General features: G+C 40.2%; 1 protein-coding gene across 7 annotated transcripts in view; it reads left to right on the plus strand.

Moving 5' to 3' along the window:
* The window catches only part of TSNARE1 (t-SNARE domain containing 1), a 458,033-nt gene that overhangs the window by 421,246 nt on the left and 16,973 nt on the right, over nucleotides 1–19,814 (plus strand). Inside the window, exon 14 of one of the 7 annotated variants that reach the window (XM_066175272.1) lies at nucleotides 1,679–1,813. The exons of the other annotated variants lie outside the window; for them this stretch is intronic. The gene's annotated coding sequence lies outside the window, so the exon portion shown is untranslated. Of the gene's footprint in view, nucleotides 1–1,678; nucleotides 1,814–19,814 lie in introns of those variants that run through there. 7 annotated transcript variants of the gene reach the window in all.

Here is a 19,814-nt window from a genome sequence, read left to right on the forward strand (position 1 = left end):
TGACCAGAGGGTGAGGCATTGATGTGGGATGTTCGTGAGGCCTTTTTCAATTAATCCATTTCCAGTTGGGACACACAAACAATTATGGCAGTGCACAGGAGATGACAGGATTTCCCTCTGGAATACAACACATACTCATGGCTAAGAAATCTAAACTCAAACTGGGAAGATGGAGCAGAGGGAGAAGCAGTTACTGCTTAGTGAATCACTGTCTCATAGAATCATTGGGGCTGTAAAATACCTCCAAGATCATTAAGTCCAACTGTCAACCAAATACCACCGTGCCCACTAAACCGTATCACAAAGTTCCTCATCTGCTGGTTTTTTGAACACTTCCAGGGGTGGTGACTCCACCACCTCCCTGAATAGTCTGTTCCAATGTCTGCCCACCTAATTCTTCCTAATAGCAACCTCATCTGGCACAACTTGAGGCCATTTCCCCTTGTCCTGTCACTTCTAAGTTGAGAGAAGAGACCAACCCCTACCTTGCTGCAGCCTCCTTTCAGGGAGTTGTAGAGAGTGGTAAGGTCCCTTCTGAGCCTTCTTATTTCCAGGCTGAGCTCTCAGCAAAGCTCCCTCAGCTACTCCTCTTCAGACCTGTGCTCTAGACCCTTCCCCAGCTCGGTTTCTTTCTCTGGATGCACTCCAGATCCTCAATGTCTCTCTTGTGAGGGGCCCCAAACTGACCCAAGAATTCGAGGTGTGACCTCCCCAGTGCCCAGCACAGAGGGACAATCCCTGCCCTGGTCCTGCTGGCCACACCATTGCTGACACAGAAGGCCAGGAGGTCACCTGGATGCGTGATGGTTCACATTTGGCCACTGTCAGCCAGCACCCCCAGGGCCTTTCCTGCTGGGTAGCTTTCCTGCCGCTCTGCCCCCAGCCTTGTTGGAACCTTGTTGGAACCTTGTTGGAACCCTGGCTTTCTGTGCTGACAGGCCTTGATCCTCAAGAAAACACTACGTTTGACCTGAAGCCTTGGAAGAGGCTTCCAAAACCGACTGATAGCACTGGGATTATGGGTGTGGAGTTTGAATAGAAGTGTGCGATATCACAGGGTGGAAAACTTAGAGTCTAAGGTTTTAGTATATAGTAATGTATTTAAAGCAAGATGGAGGTTTTAGGGTGTGGGCTAGTCCTTATTTCACCTTCTTCATGGGTTTGGGTGGTATCTTGTGACTGGATAGAATAATCTGCATTGCGAGTCACAGATGGTTGGCTATTGGGTTAAAAGTAAAAATAATTTGGGTGTCATTTCATAACTGGACACTTTGTTCTTAAAAGACCTTGTAGAGAGATAGAGACAGAGCCATTTTCTACTTTGTTAGCAAGAACTCACAACTTGTGAGACTGTACTATAAATAAGAATTAATAAACATCTGAGTCCAAACATGAAATCTGTCTGTCCAGCATTTAATCCTAACTCTAACAGAAAAAAAGAAGATAAAACCCACACAGCCTGGAGCACTGCAGGGCCTTGTGACAACAAGGAGGAGACCTTGTCTTACAAAAGGTGTCTAATGAGGTTGTACTGATCAGCTGAGCTCTAGAGAAACCCCAGTCAGCTCAGTTTGGCTAAGGCTATATTTCATTCCTGGGCTGGGGCACTTGATCCTATTCAGAGGTAGTGTAGGTCACTTACAGTGGTTTTCCCAATTTACTGTGTGTTCTCTTTCAGCACTTCCATGTTCCTGTGTGCGATGAGGTGTGACAGAGCCCACAAAGGGCTTGTGTTGCTTCTTTTTGCAAAAGGGAATCTGAAAGTGGATGCAACTACTTTCTACGAATCCATCACTAAGATCCAGATAAGAAAGATTCGCAGATTCAGATTTTAAAACTGTGAATAAATCAATTCATTGTCCCAAATGAAAGTTCTCTTTTGTATTTAATTTTTCCTCCCTTCCCTTTCATGTGCTGGATAAATATCAGTAGAGAGTTTAGAAATCTGTATTCAAACAGACTGCTGTTTTTTGGGAGGTTTTTTTGTTTCTTTCCAGTCCTGTTTCAAAAATGCTGAATGAGACTAACAAGCCATCTTGTAGTGGGCAGTGAGACACACATAGATTAGGAAGAATTAAATCTCTAAATATCGAAAGGAGAGAAAGGAAGAGTCTGTCCTGCAATCCTGACTGAGCATCCCATCACTCCCTGACTCTAATGCTGGGGAAACAGAGATTAGAAAATCTGCTACACAGCTGAGTGCAGACTGCAGCTCGGAGATAAGTGAGGCAGAATATCTACTCAGGGCTCATTTGTTCAACTTCACTCATCCAGAACCTTTCTGATGGGGAAACACAGACCTCAATACAAAATTCAGAGCTTGTTCAGCTCTGCTGTCACTTCCTGAACCACTGTCACTGTCACTTCCCAAACCACTGACACTGTCACTTCCCAAACCATTCCCACAGTGAAGATCTATTCTCTGCGCTGCTGAAGGCTCCCGAGGATGGTTTCTTAGGTTCAAGCACTCCGCTGGATTCACACCAGGGATTTACTCAGTGGTGCCTTGTAGTAATACACCCCACACCCAAAGCAGGTGCTTGCAAATAGGGAAAGAGTTTCAGTTTGCCTTTAGACATTTTAGGAAGTTTAACTAGAAAGTTCTGTGTTTTTCTCTTATGTAATTGGCTCAGAGCCAGCACAAGAGCATGGATTGGGCTCTGAGAGCTTAACTCAAAACTTGTTGTTAATTTCATTGGCCAGGCTGTCCCTCCTAAAATATTCAGTATTTAGGAAGGAGCACAAAAGAAAGTAAGAGGCTTTTTGGAGTGCTTCTAGCAGGGTATCAGAGGTTTTCTCGGACACCTGTGCCCGGCTTTTCTTTTGTTTTTCCCTAACATTTGTTATTTTGTTATTTTTCTTTATTAAACCCTTTACTTTATGAAACACCTCTGAAGAGCAGTCTTGCTAATTAATTTTAGCCACTTCTCTGCAAAGGCTGGAGCCTCAGAGATTGATACATTTACAGGTGGTTCATTACACTCTGACCACGTGTTAACCTGTATCAGTGCCTCAAATTAAATCATGATTTTTTGTCCTTTGCTGCTGTTGGCCAGGAAGCCTGGAGAAGAATGGATGGAAGCGTGTGGGTTTATATTCAAAATACAGTCTCCTTCCTTCTGAATCAACATGAAATGAATATTCGCAGGAAAATCACGTGTCGCAGATTCAGTTGTCAAACTGTCATTAAGAGATTTCAGCAGATTTTCCCAGTGGTCAAATTTGAGGACAGATCATTCTATTCTATTTCAATTTTTTTTTTTCATTTAGAACTTACAAAAATCTTCATTTAACTTCTGTGATATGATCCAATCCCCTGAGTGACAGAAAATCTACAGATAAGTCAAATCTGGCCTGATAAATTGAAGAGTAAACAGTAAACTTTACTTAGAGAAAAGTATAAAAAATATCTGATACACTGTCTTATATGGGGTGACGACTGAAGATGAAGTTAAAGGAAAAAAAATCACACAGATTGTATAATATTATCCTTTTTCCACTGGGAAGGGGGTGTTTTTTCAGCAATCAGCATAGCACCATTCTGGATAGAGTTTGACAGTGATGATTAATTGATAGCCTTGGGTTTTAAAACACTGAGAAAATACCTCAGCTCCTGAAGCACCAAATCCTTTCCACCCAGGTTTGGTTTAAAAATTGCTGTGGAGGTGCTTTGCAGTTGAGATGATTTTGGCACGGGATTGGGTAATTCATTTGGAAAAGTAAGATAAGGAGTAATTTAATTTACTGTTTTGGTATTTTTCACTGTCTTCCCAGGTATTTTTGTGTTTTCTAGCATAAGAAGGTGAGGATTGCTGGGTAATATGTTCAGCACACTGTTTTCAAGGGTGATAAGAGACAAGGAAAAACAATTTAAGTGTTAGTGTAAAAGTGAAGCAGCAATCAACCATCAAGAAACCAAAACCCTTGTGTTTCAAGGATGATTAAAAAAAACGTTTCTAGCCCTTAGGAAATGCAATTTGCTAATAGACTGTAGTGTAACGATTAAGGGGAAACGATTGTAATTGTAAATTACTCTGTGCCACGTGGAAGGCACTAATACACTTAAAATACAATAGTGCATACATCTATGACTGGTAATGAAGGTGATAATCACCTTATATTCACAAAGGAAATGATGTAATAAATCCTATATAATGCAGTTTACAGGTTACCTTGGCAAGGGCACTTGAATCGACAAGCAGAGAACAGGCCCTCCACGAGCTGCAGTATATATTATAATTAGGGGCATAAAATTCTAATGAAATGTTGTCCTAAGTGATATTGATTTCAATTTGGCAGACTAGAAGCTCGATGATGTAATGATATTCAGATTGGTTGGTTCACCAAGGAATTCAAGGTACACCCACACCACCCTCGATGAGGCCCTTTGCAGCTTTTCCCTCAGTAAAACTTGTTTTCTGACTCCAAGATAAAAAGGAGAGAAAAGATCCTGCAAACACTCAATTGCAGCAGAAGCCATTTTTCAGCTTTAATTAACATAAGTTTAACATTCCATGCAAGAAGATGGGGCTGCAGAGCGTGCAAACTGAACAAACCCTCCCCAAAGTGTTCTTAACTTCACATCAGTCTCAGTATGGGGGACTGGAGATGTTTGCAAGGAGAGTTTCATCATAAAGTGGCCCTGTAAGGCAATGGAGAGATTCACATGGTGTGGGAAATTGTGGAAGTGAATCAAGGGCAGCTTTCTGGGATCACGATGGAAGTCTGTATAAAAAAAAAGAGCAAGATAAACTGCAGCAGTGGTGGGAGATTGACAGAGGTGCCAACAGGGGCAGCAGAATATCAAATATAGTCTTATTTCTATTATAGCCCTTATAAAAGTGGAAAAAACAAATAGGAAAAAGAGCAAGGAAAGACTGGAGGAATTAGACCTCCTCTTCCTGGAGAAGGGAAGGCTCTTTATGGTAGTGTAGAATTTAAAGGGTGCCTACAAAGCGGACAGAGGCTTCTCTCATCACAATGAAGGAGTACAGAGCTTTGTTCTCAGTGACTTCACTTTCAAATGGTGAGTCCTACATTGATTGCCATTCTGCCCTATTGAAATTCTTGTTATTCTACCACTGATAGCACTGAGGCAAAGGGAATATCTCACTGACCCAGTCAGTCCCCATAACTCAGCTTGCTAGACTTCCAGAGGGGCTCCTATCCAGCAGACAAATAAACTCAGCTTGATGTTATAAAACCCGTCAGATGTTTTAGGGCAAGATTGGGATGAGCAAAAAACAATGTATTTTTCAGACAGCTGGGTGTGCAGTGTAAGCAGAATAGACTGCAGAACTGGAGATCATATCCTTGGAGATTTACTGGAAATGCATCCCTGCCTGTTTATCTGGTTTTATATCAGCACAAGTTTGCAATTCCATATGCTATTCGTTATCTGGGGTTTTGTCATAGCCTCTGCTTCGCTCTGATTCTGTCTATGTCTGTTCTCCTTTTGTAAGTCCCTCTCAGCCTGGCTGGTGTAATTTCAGTGTAACAAACTTTAAATGACAATCCAGCAGGACAATGTCTCAAAGGAATCTTCAGCACTGCTGGGTAAGTGAAGCACATCAAATTAAAAAAAAAAAAAAAAAAAAAAAAAAAAAGTTTGTTTTTTTAAAAAAAACTGAGCAGAGGGTCAGATGCAGAGTCAGAGCCCAGAATACACAGGCAAGAACAAGTGGTCAGCACAGATTCTCACTGTGTCCTGCACCAAAGAAATGCTTCCACACCCACATTTAAAGAGTCTGTCACAGTGTAAGAGAGAATGTTGATAAGTAACAGTGAGAAAAAGATCAGAAACAAAAGAGATCAGAAACAAGGTGATTCATTTTCATGGTGGAGGAAATTATGAACAGGAGCCTTGGCTGTGCTGTGCATAATGCTCTTTCAAGGAGTGAGGTAATGATCTGGTAAAATTACTGCTGACGGAGAGTTATTCAGGTTATTTAGAACTAAAGAGTCTTCAAACGATTTCAATGACTGCACAAAAGAATAAAATTCACTGTTGACAAAAACAAAAACGGGTCCATAGGAAAAAAATGAAAACAGTGTGTAATTATTGTCAGAATTCAAATTATCTATTCCAGCTTGGGGGAGGAATCATAAAGTCATCACCTGAAAAGGCCAGCTCAGAGCTCAGTGGCAGCCAAAAGGGCAATTATAATGACAGGAATTATTTGAAAACTGTTTGAGAACAAACCAGAAAACATCATTAAGCTGGCCTGTAAAAATTCACAGGATGCACAGAAGCTGCATGCCAGACTAATTGCTCTGCCTCTGGAAGTTACAGAAACATGGAACAAAATATAGAGGAAGGTAATGATGCTTATCACAGATACGGAATGATTCTCATGAAAAACCTTTTGATAGTGGCGCTGATTGCTCAGATTCAGGCCTGGGAAGAGCTGCTCTCCACAGGCACCACCTGGAATGCAACACAGAGTAGTGTTTTGTTATGCAGAGACATCCAGGAAAATGGGTGAGTGGCTTGGACACTGCAGCATGTCTTGAAGTGAAATAGCAGGATGTAGAAGCAGAATTAACTGCAGGATTGGTTGGTTTCTTGATTCCTTTTATTGCTGCACATTTTTTTTATCCTTCTTCAAGTAAAACAGAAAGGGACAAAATAGAAATGTCCCTCTTAGTTCAGGAAAACTGCCAGTGCTCAGATCCTTGCTGGGAAAAATGCCAGCACTCCACTCATGCAATATCTTTCTCACTTTAAGCACACTCTTTAGGAATTGTGGGAAGAGTGCAAACCAATGAATGCTCAATACAGGATGTGCATCTTCTTAATGCATAGAGAGAAAAAAAAAAAAAGCACCTAAATCCATGAATTCTCAGCCTGCTAAGTGGTACAGGGGAACTCTTTTATTTCTCCAGGATTATGGCTTTTGCAAGTGCTCTCTTCATGGAACTTTGTAGCTCTCCATCATTGGTTATTGCTGCTGTGCTACCTGCAGAGCTGCTTAAATTCAGAAATACCTTAGGTAGGAACAGAGGAAATGGAAATCTGGAAGAGTATTGCAGCCTAAAGGTGTTGGGGGTATTGCAGCCTAAAAGGTGTTGGGGTTCAGGTGGGATCTCACAATCTTTTTACCACACAGTCTGAAGCTGATGAATTTACTTTGATGCTCTTTGAGTTATGCTGGTGGTTTCAAGTTATCATTTGGAGTTCCAGTTCTTTTGGCAGATGCATAAACATGAGCTTGTGTAGCCATGTGGATTTCTTATGAGTTTCAGTGCTTATTTGGGTAAAGGATCTGCACAGAATGAATATAACTGAATTATATTCAGCAGGAATGTAGTTTTTTTTAATGGAGAAGAAAGAGAACTTCAAAGGTCCAAATCAAGTGTAAGATGCTACAACCTATTGGTTTACAATGAGAAGGAGACTGTGCTTTTGTAACTTTGAAAATCTTCCCCCCCACACCTAATGCCACCATCATTGCCATCAGCTGGTCCTCATTTTGGTTGGAAAAAATTAGAGTTTGGAATGTATGTGGGAACAAGATGAGCCTCTCACATCTGTCTGAAATCATTCATGTCTCATCTGAGGGCTACCCATGGAACAGTTAAGACATGGTTTCAATTGCCATTACCTGTCCTAGATTTTCTCATATGTAAAAAAGCAGAATAAAACAAAGCCAATAGAAAAAACGCCGGACCAAACAAACAAAAACAAAAGCAAAACAACAAACAAACAAAAAAACCAAATTCTCACTGGTGTCCGGAAATTAAACCCAACACGTTTAACATTTTGGGAGAAGACCAAGAAATGCCTTAATTTTAGGAAACCATAGCTTTTTCCAGTGTTAGAGCATGGATCAGATGTCAGATCTGCCTGGTCTCCAGGTCAGGCCTTGTGACTGTGGGAATGAACAGCAAAACTCAAGTTAATTCACTGGGGAAGAGAAGACGGAGCTATGAAAATAGTAGGGAAATGTCTGAGGCAGGATTCTGCAGAGAAAAGGTGTCAGCTTTTTTAATTATGTTGTGAAGATAGTTTGTGGGGCAGCTGGGGTAGCCTGGGAGGTGTCAAGAGGAACTGTGTAGGAAATACTTTAAATGATTCCCGAAAACTTTGGAGCTGATGCATTTGTACACAGGAGAAAATACATCTGTGTGCTCCTATTGCAGTGAGTGCAGAAATAAGGGACAGAGATTATGGCTAAAAACTGTTGTGGTGGAGGGAATTTAAAATTGAGGATCAATTACAGGTCAATTTGTAGGACTGATCCCCAGAAAACGTCCACTAGAGTTGTATCATGTTTATAAACTTCACTCTATAGTGAGGAATCGTGTTTGTATCTGGTTTTAAAGGGCTGAAATTGTGGGTTTAGCACCTGTAGGAATCCCTCCCTCCAACACATCAGGGTGGTAAAACCTAAAAAGTAAGATTTTTTTCATAATTTAAATCCTTTATTTACTCAAGGTCATCAGGGAAATTATTTTTTCTTCTGGTGTGGGATCCCATCCTACTGATCCCATTGTTTCAATAGTCTTTTATTTTTATCAATTTGTATTCCAAAATTTAAGAAAATCCTGGGCACTTATAATATCAAATAGATCTAAAAAGCAAGAAAGCAAAAAAATCAAGCCTAAACAGTTTAAATTAAAAAAAAAAAAAAAAGCTGTTAGAAGACTACAAAAATTATTAAGGCTTGAAGTCAACCTGAATATTTCAACTTCAGTTTCTTTTAATTTCTTCTATTTCTTAACTTTGAAATGTTGTATGGAAATAAAGTGGTTTAATTTCAAACTCCCTCTATTTTCTTTCAAAAATATTTAAGCATAGATTTTATCCTCCTCCTTCTTTTATTTATTTTTATTTTAGATTTTATTCTTTGAAAAACCCAATGCCTTTTTTTGCAGTTGTTGAAAGATCTTGATTTTTTTTTCTTTTTAATCCACAAAGTGAGAAGAAAAGCCTTTTTCAAGCCCAGTGATAACTTCTAGGTTTGCATTCTTGTTTATGTTTGTGCTTCAGTACAAGAACACAAGCATTTTCTCTTGAAACATACTTCTCCAGCCACGTGACACAAGGAAAGGGGTAAGAAAAAATTAAACTCTGTTACCTGTAAAATTTAATACAATACAATTTTGTGTTTGCCGCCTAAAAATTCAGGTAGATTTATGTGAAACCTTCAGAGAAGAACTGAAGAGAAAAAGAATCGCCATGTAAATAACCCAGATCCGTGGCTATGTTGACAATACATAGTGAAGTTCACCAGCCAAACCACTTGGTGGTGGAGTCTCCATCCCTGCAAGTGCTCAGAAACATTTGGATGTGGCACTTGAGGACATTGCTTGATGGTGATCATTGAAGTTCAAAGAAGTTTTTTTCCATTCGAGAGAGGGGGAAATGTGGGAAATGGATTTGTAGAGACTTCTCAAAGCCTGACAGAAGGCTCACGTAATATGCATCTGTATGCAAACCTTGAGATAAGAAATGCTGGCTTAGAAATGCCATGGAATAGGATGGACGTTGTTGAGAGAAAAATGGAACTAGAAACAAGTTTCAAATGATGGCCTTGCAAGTAAGACTAGATACTTTAGAGAAATAGAACTATGAAAGGTGCATTGTAGTAGGACCCACTAGGGGTGATTTTAGATGATTGGCTTTAAGGCATTAGCACCATTGTGTGGCAAAAGCTGATAGGCCGAAAAACTCTTATAATGTATTGTAATTAGGAAATAGTTTGGCTTCCAATTTTGATGGTGTGAATTTTAACATCTCCCGTCTCACCCTTCACATGAGACTGAAAATAGAATAAAAGTCTTTAAAACACCTCTCAGTTGCCCCATCTCTGGGTCAGAAAAAGGGATAATCTGACAGGTTAACTGTTGGATCTGATCATTTTAAAGGTCTTTTCCATCTTTAATCGTTCTGTGATTCTGTGATTCTGTGATTCTATTTCATGAACTTGACTGGTCATGCAGTGGTTTTGGTCCCAGTTCTGTCTGCAGACAACAGGATGAAAATTTGACACTTTAACTCTCATTGTGTTTCTGCTTGTGTAAAAGTGTATTCACTAAGCAGAATAGATTATTCAGCTGTTCCCTCTTCTCCAGTCTCTCAAAACAGGACAAAGCATGAGGGGATCTAAGCTGGGACATCAGGGGAGCTGTAATGAGAGGCAGAGCTATGAGGTTTATTAAGATCACAAGTTGCCATTCTAAATGAATTTAAGAATTACATTCTAAAAGACTTTAGAAACTCCCCCAAGGTAAAGCAGAAGGGGAGACAGAACAAGAAGAATCAAAAGTTGGTTTGGTCTTTATTAACTTGGGCTTACATTTGTGCCCACAAACACCTCATGCCGTGGTGTGGAGGTGCAGTATTGATTTTTCTGGGCAGCTGTTTTATAATCCTTCACCCAGCACATGGGAGGACTCCAGAGCCTGCAAAAACCATCCCTGAGCACAGTGGGAGCACCTGAAGTCACCCCAGTGTCCTTTCCATGGACACAGAGCAGGCTGAAGTGATGGGTTATGAGAAATGCTGTATGAAAAGGAGGGGAAAATGGAAAACAGGGAGGAAGGACATCTTTTGTGGCTGAGAGAAAAGTTTTGTTCTAGATCTCTGTTCAGTGTATGAATGGTGTGTCTTATTTCACATCCTCAGTCATATCCTCCCCATTCCACGTCCTGAATTTGAACTGCTAATTTATGTAGTTTGGGTAAAATTGCCTATATACCTATACATATTTAAGTGCACATACTTCATCTGTGAGGGAGAAAGTGTTATCAAAGCTCAAGAAATTCATGAGTGATTAAGTTCTCACCTAGGGTCATATAAGACTTTGTGCTGTCTCAAAGTCACTAAAACCTTTGAGGGGCACAATGAATTAATCCCCTGGCAGCTCTCCAGACAATATCAGCAGCACAGCCACAATCAATGGTACCTTTAACCATCAAGGCCTCCCCAGGAATGGGGATGAGGCCACAGATTTGCTTTGGAGAGGCTGCAAAGTGACTGCCACCAAATTGAACCTTCCGGCATTGAGAAGCTGAGACCACTTTCATCTCAATCTCTGCAGCAAGGCTCCTGTTGAGCATCTTTAGAAAAAAAAAAAAAAAAAAAAAAGTGCTACTAAGTTTCTCCTAACCTGCTTCCCTGGCAGGAGACAGATAAAAGAACCATCTCTTTACATGAAGACATCTTTGAATTCTGTTGTTAGCTGGTGGGACCTCCCGTTGGTGGCAGGGTCTCGACTGCTGTGCTCCCAAACTCTGCTGTGATGGATTCACTTTTGTAGGGTTTTTCTCACAGTTCATCCTGGCTTGAGTTGTTCTTTTTGTGAGAGTTGTAATGGATGAGAGAGTCTGAGAGCAGAAGCCTGTGTGGTGCTGTCCCTGCTGGCTTGATACTCAGCAGTGCTCCCTTGAAGATGCTGGTAGGTCCAATTCCAACCAGCAGAATGGTTTGGGGTTGAAGGGATTTTAAAGATCATCAAGTTCCAACCCCTGCCATGGGCAGTGACACCTTCCCCCTGACCAGGTTGCCCAGAGCCACATCCAGCCTGGCCTCCAACACTTTCCGCTTCTTGAGCTCTGTCAGGTTGTTGCCTGTTGCAGTGCCCAACAACCCTCTGGGTGATATTTTCCTGATATCCAACCCAAATCTCCCCTGAAACAACTTCAGGACATTCCCGCAGGTCCTGTCACTGATCCCCAGAGAGAAGAGATCAGTGAGAGAGCTGCAGACCACAGCTGGGCAGCATCAGTTTTAAACAACATGAAGACACCAATCTTAAAAAACCCCTGGACCAGGATAATCTATGAAAAGAGCAAGGAAGCCCCTTTTGCTCTGGTTCTCAGTCAATGACTCTGTGAACAGATACTGCACAATGCTCCTGTTGTCTCTGCTCAGGCAGGAGTTCAGAGCACTGACAGGGAAGCACCAGGCCAATAAGGAGTCCTGCATTAAGCAATTAAATCCAGTGAAATGTGAGCTGTGATACTGAAATCACCGGGAGCCTCCTGCAGGCATCAAAAGGAAGTTGCCATGAGTGTGAAAGGCACCTAAGCCTCCCCACACAAAGAGAGGGATTGGTTTATTTTTAACACAGCCTTGACAAAATGAATATATTGGAATCTCTAACCTCCACTGGCAACTGGCTCCTCCAACAGGGAGTGTAAGAACCCCCTAAAGGCACATCCCATCGAGTTATATCTGACACCCAGGGAGAGGCAATGAGCCTTCAGCAGTCAGGCTGCAAAGCAAGATGAGCCTCATAAAAGGGGAACAGCCAGCTGTGTAGTTAGGGCTAATCCTAATTGGAACCTAACAGGAGAGGAATTCTTTGGCATTTGGATTTAAATCGGCTGTCCCCAAAAAATCTGTGGCATGGAGTGGCAAAGCACCTAAAAAAAGACAAAGAGAACTGGGGTGTCTGAATGAATAATTCTGCATTCAGTGCTTGACGTTCAGTGTTGTCTGATGGTACTTTAAAATGAACCAATACCTGACACATGGGGATTACCACTTTTCCACATATATTCATCTGGAATTTAATCTATTAAGAAAAAATAATCACATGATTCAGCAACAAAGCAGGAGTGTGTTTTATGTAAAATGAGTATAAACGATTTATGCAAAGATACAGAACTTTAAAAGTAGCATAATATTCAAAAATTAAACTCTTTTATTGTTAACAAAGATAAAAAATAATATTGCTTATGTAATTTATTTAATCCTCCCTTTGTATATATTCTGGTATGATATAAACTTCACTCATCTAAGGAACATGACATTAGGCACAGAATGGTGAGTGGCCAGTGAACAATCATTTCTCCCTCTCATCTTTACCCTGTGGTCACAAGGTCTAATTTACTGCACACAACTCAAACCAAAAACGTAAAATTAATCTCTTCTTTGGGAGCATCCATACCTCACTTAACCCTTGCATATCAGGACTTACCTCCCAGACACCCCTTTTATGTAGGATCACCCTTTTTTGATCAAATTTTATGAACGAGGACCTGAAACGCGGAGATGTTTTCGTCAAAAGTGATTGGTGGCATCTGGATGTTGAATTATTCACGCTTACAGCCTGTTTTACCCAGAGAGCTGGGCCAGATGACAGCCTGTGGGTTCACAACAGGCCTTAGCAGCAGATGTGCATTCCCAGAAGCTTTGCAGATACCCAAGTCTTTGGATGGTTGTTTCCCTGTGACTGAAAATCAGGAGAAGTGTGGAAGGGGCATTGCCTTTGCCTGCACTTCCTGAGAGCTAGTGGGATAAAGACAGGAGCAATTGGATGGATCATGCAGGTGACATTTGTAAAGAATTTAGAAGTGGACATCTTTATGCTTATAGTAAACATAGGCAAATCCAGCCCTGCATTTATTTTTCAGATGAATGACAAAAGCAATATTCTGGGTGCCACTGCCAGTATCAGTCCCCTGTTTGAAAAACAGCTACATTAGAATTTCTCAGCAGGGCATCTGAAGAATATTTCAGGACTGTGGATAAAAATGAGCAAAGTTTAATCAGTTTACTGAGTTTGCATTGCTGTATGAAGTGATCTATGGTAATCAGCAGGCAAAGAATGACCCTCATTGTAAGGGAGGCAGAGATGCACAGGATGTTTCAAGCATTTCTGGCAGCGAATCTTTCTGGGTAAGCTCATTTAAATGGTTATGTGCCCCCTTATGGCCTCATCAATGAGGCTATTAAAGCTAAGGTTATTTCCAGCAATGGATACACTTGCACATTACAAACTTGGGAGAAGAAGAGAATAATAATAATAAAAAAAAGTCAGCAAAACACAGAGAAAAAGAAGTAAAAAACCCCCAAAACTAATAGGATTTTGACCAAGCCAATTCATTCCTACTGCTGTTCAGAGGTAGCCAGTGATCGAACATCCACGATAAACCATGTGACAATGGAGATAAATCCTTGGGGAGCAGAAATTAAAGCTTGAAATAAATGTAGGCAATTTCAGCATAAAAAAGTGGGAACACTGTGCTGTCTAATTATAGGATAAATACACGCAAAACAAATGGTACTAAAGCACACGGGTCACTGTCTTCAACAGCTGTTGCAGTAGAATTTTGAGTTTTATATTATCCACTTCCGTGATGAAAAGCGAATTCTGTCATCTGCTCATCTTACAGCTCTTGGTGAGCCATTTGAACTCCTCATGGCTCAAAATGCCTGTAAGGAGTCTTAAACTCTGTTTTACATTCACCATCTGATACTCAAAACACAGCAAAATTCCCCTGGGATGAAAGCCAGAGTATCTCTTTCCCTAACTCAAGCAAATTTTTATTAGCAATTCACTATAACTGGAATAAGACATTCAGGAGTATGGCAGAGTCCTTCTGGCCTCTGTTGAAACAGGTTATTGTTTCTAGGTTTCAGGATTTTGCCTTTTCTTTTCAAACCCCTTTGACCATTATAATAGTTCAATTTGTAGCCTTTTGCTTTTTATTATTATTATTATTATTATTTTATTTTATTTGTGCTGTGACTTCCATTCTGGGTTGAGAACAATTTTATGTAATTTCTGACTCAGGCCTGCATCAAATTTTGTGAGAGCAAGGTATTAGGGTGAATGCAGAAAAAAATACTATAAAAGTTTGTATATATCCTTAAAATTAGGATATATACAAACTTCACAAGACTTGAAGGTGGAAATTGGTCTGTAAGGCTGTGGTGCTGCCACAGTGCAGTTGAGATGCTGTGGACAGAGGCTCCTGTCTGGCTGAGGTGCTCTGGTGAAGTAATTTGTCTGGTTTTGTCATAAATGTATCTCACTTCAGGACTTTCACCTCTCTCCTATTCCTAGAACTTTATTGATTTACTTCTATTCTTACTTTTCAGCCCATAACCTCCTTGGCTTGAGTTAGGCTGGAATCACAGGAGAGGAGCATCCCTGAGCTCTGGTGCAGATATTCAGAATAAAATGCAGATTACTTTAAATACAAGATGAAAATACTTCCTCTCTCACCTTGTCCAAACTGTACTTTCATACTAATTGCTGATTCCCAAAGCTGGGGGTTTAAAACTGTTAACAGTAAATGTGTCATATGCTCTCCTTTTTTTTTTTTTAACATTTTGGGATGAAGTTTGATAGCATTCTTATCCACACCTCTAGGAACTGCTCTGCTAAAACCTGAAATGCATCACAGGGCAGTGAGTTTCATAGACCAGATGTGAGTTCATGTGTGGCATTTGTCAGTCATTTGGAATACAGCTTTCAATTTATTCCAACTCCATAATTCTGTACAATTCTGGATCAATTTTGAGTTTATAAATTGACTTTAGTAAAATGTGATTATTTTACATGCTTTTAACTACATTACCATGTCATTGTGTTTGCATAATAAACCTCCCAATCTTTTCCTCTCGTTTGGGAGAATATTTTCCTCTTACCAGTCATTCCATCCTCACCATCTCTTCACCTCATTCTGGTTTAGGCTCTAAATGTTTGACCTGCCACCTCCAATTTTATTTTTGCCATTGTTGCAAATTCTCACCATATTCCAAAATTACTAAGGAAAATTAAATATATTAAATCCTAATGTTTCTTCCCTTCAATCAGTCCCTCCGTTTTGTTTCAGTGTTTGTTGTCCTTGCTTTGATTTTTGTGCATCTACCTTTTAGTAAAGAAGAAAAATGATCTGAACTTTAAAATAAATCCGTTGGGCTGGGTGGTCATTGTTCCTACTGAACTGTCCTATCCTATCCTATCCTATCCTATCCTATCCTATCCTATCCTATCCTATCCTATCCTATCCTATCCTATCCTATCCTATCCTATCCTATCCCATCCCATCCCATCCCATCCCATCCCATCCCATCCCATCCCATCCCATCCCATCCCATTTTTTTTTGAATATCATTATCTTTCAAAGTGAAATTTCTCTCTCAGTCTTGGACTGGCCTCACAAATAAAAGTTGGTCTGACGTTTTCAGCTGTAAAGCAGTCATGGAATGGCTGATTTGCTTTCTCAATTCTTAACAAATAAAAGGAATTCCTCTACTTACACTCACCTTTGTGACTCACCTGTCTTGGCTCCAAGAACCAATGGAAGAACTCCTTCCTTTCTTTTTAACCTTTTGTGATGCTCCAGTGCCTTGAGTGGTGAGCACCACAACTTCAGCTGATTTGTAGTGCTCTGGGGTAATATGTGGCCGTTTGTCATTTCTGGACAGCTTTTCAGCTGAGTAAAGTATTCAAAAGCAATTCTGCAGCTTCATATCTTTGGGAAGTATGCTCAGGTCTCCAATTGGTGCTTTAGGTGCCAAAGTACCTTGGAAAACTTTACATTTACCAATATTTTTTCTGAAAACTGATGTGTTGGCTGGTACATAACCCCATGGCTGAGTGTTCACGGCATATCAAGACAACTTCAAAAGACCCAGCACTGGAAAAAAAAAAAAAAAAAAAAAAAAAAACAAAACAAAAAAAAAACCAACTGCAAGCAATTAGATGAAAGGAATTTCATAACTTTTCTATGACAACAACCTTTGGTATTCTTAGTACATTTTTATTTTGAGCAGTGAGTCACACAAATGCAGTGAGAAACAACAAAGAGGACGTCAAGTTCCATTACTGTAGCACGATGGTGGGTGACAAGGGCATCTGGTTGATAGAACAGAACAGAAAATTGCACTTTGTCTGGCAATTAGGGGAACAAAACGGAAAAAATTGTCACTGTCTTATTTCTGTTTAACTTCAAAAAGTACATATGATTTCTGCCTGGGGAAGTTCTGTAGGTGGCTGCCTGCCTTGTAGTCCCGCTGAAGCATCAATTTGTGTTCAAAGTGGAGAAGTAAACTGGGTGATGAAATATTCATCTGACTAAATTTCTGCCTTTTTGTTGTTGTTGTTGTTGTGATTGTTGTTTTGCTGTTCTTAAAAAGAAAAAGGAAAAAAAGAGAAAAGTCCCATTGCTGGCTGGCTTCAGCTTGGTGTAACCATTGTTGATGTAACCATTCATTATAGGATATTGTTTTTTAATGAACTTTGAGCTGGTTGGTGTAGCTGGTTTGGTGCCAGAAGGACAGAGTGATGCTGCAGACACAGGAAACCAAACTCCTTTTTTTTTTCAGAGCTGAAATCAAAAGCTGAACCTGTGTGCATCTTCTAAAAGATATAAAACAACCCAGAGATCCCTGTCCTGTGCTCCACTAAGGCTGATCACAGTACCTGGAGCTACCAGAATTGGGATAAAAAAGATAGTAATTTTGTGACACATTTTTCCCATCTTTACAAGAATCTTGGCTCAGTAGTCAAAAAGGAATTTGAATGAGTTATCCCAAAAAAAATCATTTCAAGCTGTAAATAATATTTTTTGTTCTCTCCTTTTCCTTGATTTTTTTTTGTTATTTTGAAAAAAAAAAATGACCACAAACCAAATCTAGCCCATTACCAACTGGATTTAATATTAAAATGCAGTTTTTATTTATTCCCACAAATGGAGTTGAATTCAAATGTCTTGCTCACTGTGCCAAGGCAGAGGTTACAGAGAGCACAGTCTGCTGGGATGAAGCTGCATGAAGCAGTAGCAGCAGCAGAACTGAGTGAATTGGGACCCAAATTACTCAGATTACACATTTCCTGTACTTTCTCGGGCTTCTAATTCCATTATTAAAATGTTCAGCATTATCACTTAATTATTCCTAATGATTTAATATAAAACAAGCCACTGTTAAAACAGAAAATTAGACAGTCTGTTCTCTCCACCTTCCAAATGTTTAATGAAAAGAAGAGGAAAGTATCCCACAATTTGCACTGATTTATAGCCTTTAAGGAAACCCGTTGAGTCACACCACGTCTTCATCCAGCAGGATTTGAAGGTTTTCCATTAGGACAAAAGGCATTTTCAGATTCTCCACTGAGAGGCAGGGGTCACTTAGCAGGGTAATGGTTCTGGCACCAAGTCTGTCAGTGGTCAAGGAAGGTGTGGACAAAGCTTTTAGTCAGGTGGTTCCTTCCAACTTGACATATTCCATGATCCTAAATGAATTTTGGGGTCAGTACCTCTTGGCAGACCATCACTAAAGCTTTTTGATCATTCTAAGTGCTCCTTATTGTATAACATTCAAGTGAGACCTGGACTTTCTGGTTCATCACTTCAGGTTCCGTGAGGTCTTTCTGCATTTTATTGCCCATCCCATCCCATCCCATCCCATCCCATCCCATCCCATCCCATCCCATCCCATCCCATCCCATTCCATCCCATCCCATCCCTAAACAAGAGTAGCAAGACAGGGGGTCCTATTCCTCACAGATAGGAGCCCAGCTTCCCAGTGAGTTTTCATGTATGTTCAGACATGGCTGGTGAAATTTGTAGAACATGTGGTTTCAAACTGTGGGACAGTAAGTTTGGATTAGATAGTGGAAAAAATTCTTAACTGTGAGGTGGGGAGGCCCTGGCACAGGTTGCCCAGAGAAGCTGTGGCTGCCCCATCCCTGGAACTGCTCAAGGCCAGGTTAGATGGGGCTTGGAGAAACTTGGGATAGTAGAAAGCGTCCCTGCCCATGGCAAAGGGTGGGATGAGATGATCTCGGAGGTCTCTTTCTATCCAAACCATTCTGATTCAATTATTCTGTGAACACAGTTAGTATTTAGAGTCCATGGCCTGAAAAATGCAGGGGGTCAAGGCTTCATGGCACAGTGTGAGTAGGGCTAGAAAGCAAGAGAAAGGAGCAGGAACAGGACTCTCACCTTCAAGTGCACTACCAGCTCCTCAAAGGCGCTTCTAGCGTGTGACACCAGGGCCCGTGACAGACATTTCCCTTTCAAGCCTTCTCTTCTGAGGTCTTGTCCTCAAATATGTGAAGGCAATGCAGTAGAAGACTTTTAAATGCAAATAGGAGAAGGGAAATGGCATATGGCAGAAGGAGATGAATGTGCTGGTGATGGGATATTAAGTTTTTGGGTTTTTTTTCCCTATAACTTCTTTTATGGTTATGTTGAAATGTGATGTTCTGCTGATATTGAGGGTAGCCCCTGTGGTTATGAATTTTTCAAGGGATAATTTGTATCAGCAAACTGTCCTTGTTTTATCTCTTCCTTTACCATAAGCATTGTGATTTTATAGAGTTTGGAAATCTCTCTATTCACTTTAGAAACAGATTCTACAAAGTGTGGTTCTTCCACTGGCAGTCCTTTAAAACAAAGCAAACAAACAAGCAAACAAGAATCAAAAGAGAAAAGCATTAAGCAAAAAGATTGGCATTAATAGGAGTTTCTGTCCTCCTGATTGCAAAGTTTGGAAAATGAGAATCCACAAAGTTACACAAACATGTTTTGCATTTCCAGAGCTAATTAGTGCACACTGGAGGGGAGAAAATTACACCAAATTTTAAATAGAGATTTTAATTGTCAGCTTTTGTTTTTCAATACAGTAAGTGCACCTTGGCATTTCTGCCTTCTCAATTCTTGGACAGGGAAAGAGAAGGAAATCTATTTCAATATTCCTCTTCAAGTCCATTATTAAGACATCCTCTGTAATGACTACCCAAAAAAAAAATAAAAAAATCAGCCCAAGCTAAAAATTATATTTATGTTTGTTTTGATTTCATATTCTGTGAGTAGTGAGTCAGAATTGAGTTTCCAAAGCACGTACTCCTGTTTTATGTTAAAGGATTATATGAAAGACTTTGTATGGTTTTCTGGACTGTACTTCAAAGTATTTTGGAGGTGATATTTTGAATTTGATCTTTCTTTTACTGGATTTGGGATTGCTATGTGTCCTTTTTTAATTAGCCAGAAGAAACCTCAAGCCTGGAGCATATATTTTTGTCAATGACGTTTGCAGAGATTCCCATGAGACATATTTTCTCACA

This window comes from Chamaea fasciata, unplaced genomic scaffold (assembly GCF_029207755.1).
Source record: "Chamaea fasciata isolate MVZ Bird 193981 ecotype frontalis unplaced genomic scaffold, bChaFas1.0.hap1 SCAF_1, whole genome shotgun sequence".
Classification (NCBI taxonomy): domain Eukaryota; kingdom Metazoa; phylum Chordata; class Aves; order Passeriformes; family Sylviidae; genus Chamaea; species Chamaea fasciata.